At 34.4% G+C, this 3,705-nt stretch overlaps 1 pseudogene; it reads left to right on the top strand.

Moving 5' to 3' along the window:
• Positions 1-1,149: 1,149 nt before the first annotated feature.
• On the top strand, positions 1,150-3,094 carry LOC107940791 (uncharacterized acetyltransferase At3g50280-like; annotated as a pseudogene).
• Positions 3,095-3,705: the final 611 nt, after the last annotated feature.

The following is a 3,705-nucleotide window of genomic DNA, read 5'->3' as shown; positions in this document are numbered from 1 at the left end:
TTGTACATAAACCCTTGTGAGGCTTTCGCGAAGTTTCAGTAGTTCTTCCGTTTCCAGGATAAATTCTCCTGTTTGTGCCTCATAAAAAGAACTAGCAGGTTGATGGATCATTACCCTGATGATATAACATAATAAAAGGTTCTTCTAACTCACATAATGAGGCGAGAAGAATAGCTAAAAATAGCTAAAGAATAATAAGAAAAAAAGATAGAATTGAACAACCGTACAGGCATTTTTTGTGCATTGCATACGGCTTTACAATGGAATTCTCTTTTTTCTTTCATCGAAAAAAGAAAAAGAGAAAATATAGAGAGCGTCTATTAGACCCAGATCACTAAATAATCCAATTACCACCCTTCTTTTTTTTTCGGAAAAGTTCAAAAATACTATGATGGCTCCGTTGCTTTATATATTTATTTCGTCTGTGATTCAGCAATCCCAAAGTTTCTTTTTTTTTCAAAAAAAAGAAAAAAAAATAGTCTTTTTTTTTTCGTACTCTTTTATTTTATAACATAAATATTGTTATAAATATTGTTAATAGCCTCTGGTGTGAAAAGAAAAAAAGTTTGTGACGCTGAGATGGGCCCACGAAAGCTAAGATAAAATTGGAAATGCCCTTTCTCTCATACTACTCTTTCGATACATAATCTAATGGTTTGAAAAAAAAAAGAAATAAAAAAAAATATCATATCGAATTCTTTGATTATTTTTCTATCTTATTCTCTGTTGCGTTCTTAGTTAAATTAGTTTAGTAATTTTAGATTAAAAACAATCACTCCAATTTAACGGCTATATAATAGAAAAATGGTAATTATTAGTACTTTTAATCCTCGTGGATACGATATTCTCTACTCACCATAACTATGCTATTATTCGATAGGTGTACTTGCCTTAGTTATATTTATAGTTAGTTTAGTGACCATCATCGACACTCTACCCAAATTCAAGTAACATAACTACCAAGGATGAGAATACTTTTAGCCCTTAAATTGAGCAATAATAACATCAAGTAACCAAGCAAAACTACCATACTGAACACAAATACCATATTAGCATTAAGTTTCAACTTTACTGCAACTTGATTTTGCAGTTTCCAACCACTTCAGTTGATTCTCATTTTTCAAACATCAAATGTACAAAATTGTAAACAATCAAGATTTACAAACATCTCGTTTTCCATTGCTTACCTTGAGATTCCACTTTAACTGACACGGATCATGTTCTAGCTTATATTTCTCCCTGCAGTGGATATTTATTATCCTATGCATACAAGCCAGAAATATGGAAAAAAAAACACACACCCCACTTTCGATCTGCCTACTGTCATTCATCTTTTTTTTTTTTTGTAATCTTCGAAAAAAGCTTGGGACTTGAGAGCTTAAGGTTTGTCCCAATCTCTATTTGTTCAGGTTTGTCTTCAATATTTGCAACTTCTCTTTTCTTTTTTCTTCAATTTATGATAATGTAATAATTGCTCATCGTGAAATATTTAGTGCTGAATAACCAGTATTGCTCATCTTTAACACTTTTATATACCAGCTAAACTTTCAGTTTTGCATTTTTGAGCAACCAAAAGAAAGAAATGGATTCATCAACAGTTCGAATCATCTCAGAATGTTTTGTTACACCACAACATGTTTCTGAAGAATCAAAACAGCCCTTTTATCTCTCAACATGGGATCTTGTCATGCTTTCCGTACACTACATCCAAAAGGGTCTTCTTTTTACCAAACCAGCATCAGGGGATTATTCTGAACAAAACTTGATCAACAATGTCTTGGTGAGGCTTAAGCGATCCCTTTCCATCACCCTCGTTCACTTCTATCCCTTAGCAGGTCGCTTTGCAACAAAAATAGAACAAAACCCAAAGTCTCATTTCGTCTGTGTCGATTGCAACAACAGCCCTGGAGCCAAATTTATACATGCCGCTGTTGATATGTCGGTGTACGACATTGTTTCCCCTACTTATGTTCCGTTGGTAGTTCAAGCGTTCTTTGACCATGATCGAGCAAACAACTATGAAGGTCACACCAGGCCTTTGTTATCGATTCAGGTCACCGAGTTGATAGATGGAGTCTTCATAGGTTGTTCTATGAACCATGCTATTGCCGATGGAACCACTTTTTGGCATTTCTTCAACACATTGTCTTGTCTGAAATATTTCAAGCACAAGGAGATACTAATATAAAAATCTCAAGCTCCCCCGTGTTGGAGAGATGGTTTCCAGAGGGTAATAATGGCCCATTGCTTATCCTTCATTTCACTCACCAAGATGAGTTCATCACCAGATTTGAAACACCCCATGTTTTAGAGAGAATATTACATTTCTCAGCCGAGTCCATTGCAAAGCTCAAAGAAAAGGCTAACACAGAATCTAACACCACCAAAAGTCTTTATCTGCATTTGTATGGAGGTCCATAACAAGAGCTCGTCGTTTACCATGTGAGATACTCGTTGCACATTGGCTATAAACAATAGGTCAAGACTTGAACCACCATTATCCCCTAATTACTTTGCGAACTCGTTTCAAACCGTGACAGCAATGACCACAGCTGGTGAACTGCTTGAACATGGTCTCGGTTGGGCTGCTTGGAAATTGAACCAAGCCGTGGTTAACCATACAGACAAATCAGTGCGTGGTTTTGTCAGAGATTGGCTTCAATCACCTTTCGTTTACCAGAGTTCGCCACATTTATATCCACGAAGTCTGATTATTGAAAGCTCGCCAAGGTTCAATATGTATGGAAACGAGTTTGGGTTAGGGAAAGCACTTACGCTTCGAAGTGGATATGGTAATAAGTTTGATGGTAAAATTTCACCGTATCCAGGCCGTGAAGGAGAAGGGAGTGTTGACATGGAGATTTGCCTTCCACCATTTTCAATGAATGCTCTTGAATCAGATGAAGAGTTCATGGCTGCTGTTTCTGCACCCATTTGATCATGTTGTTTGTTCCGTGTTTCATGTTTTTGCTTTGGTCAAACCCCTGTTTTATGTTTAATGTTACTGTTTAAGTTAACCTTTGTTATTTTTAAATTCTGATATGATAATCATATCATCTGTAATATTTTTTTAACTTATTATTTTTAAGTATTACTCATAAAAAAAAGTCAATTATGACTATAGTTTGCATTAATATTAAAATTTTGAAATTAGAAAATTATAAAGACTAATAAAGATCTAATTGGAGAATAAGAACTAAAACTATAACTTAAATATAGTACAAGAATAATAACACAATTTAACCGAACGAAATTTTTCATGAAAACTAAAATTAATCATTTCAAAATTTTTTAAAATTAAAATTCATCAAATTTAAATATAAATACTAAATCCAAAAGTTGAACGTTGGCAATTGCATAAAATTAATCCATATAAAACATTGCAAATAATCAAAATATCAAAAAGAAAGATAATACAATGAAAATCCATAAAAGAAATTAGTGCAGAGAAGAGAGGCGAAGTCGGTCCCCCAAAGTGCCGACTTTAATTAATGTACCTTGCGTGCCTGTATGTATCAACGAAGGAAAGCACGCCTGCATAAAACAGTTAAGGGAAGTACATGAAGACTGAAAAATACAACTTTTTAGTGCATGCGTGAGAGGCTGGAAAAAGGCAGAGTTTATATGATGAAACAAAGCTTTTGGTTGAGATGATGAAACAAGGCAAAAGGCTATTTGGATATGATGGAACAATGCAATGTATGA

This window comes from Gossypium hirsutum, chromosome D06, assembly GCF_007990345.1.
Source record: "Gossypium hirsutum isolate 1008001.06 chromosome D06, Gossypium_hirsutum_v2.1, whole genome shotgun sequence".
NCBI lineage: Eukaryota > Viridiplantae > Streptophyta > Magnoliopsida > Malvales > Malvaceae > Gossypium > Gossypium hirsutum.
This window is presented reverse-complemented; position numbering and strand designations above follow the sequence as displayed.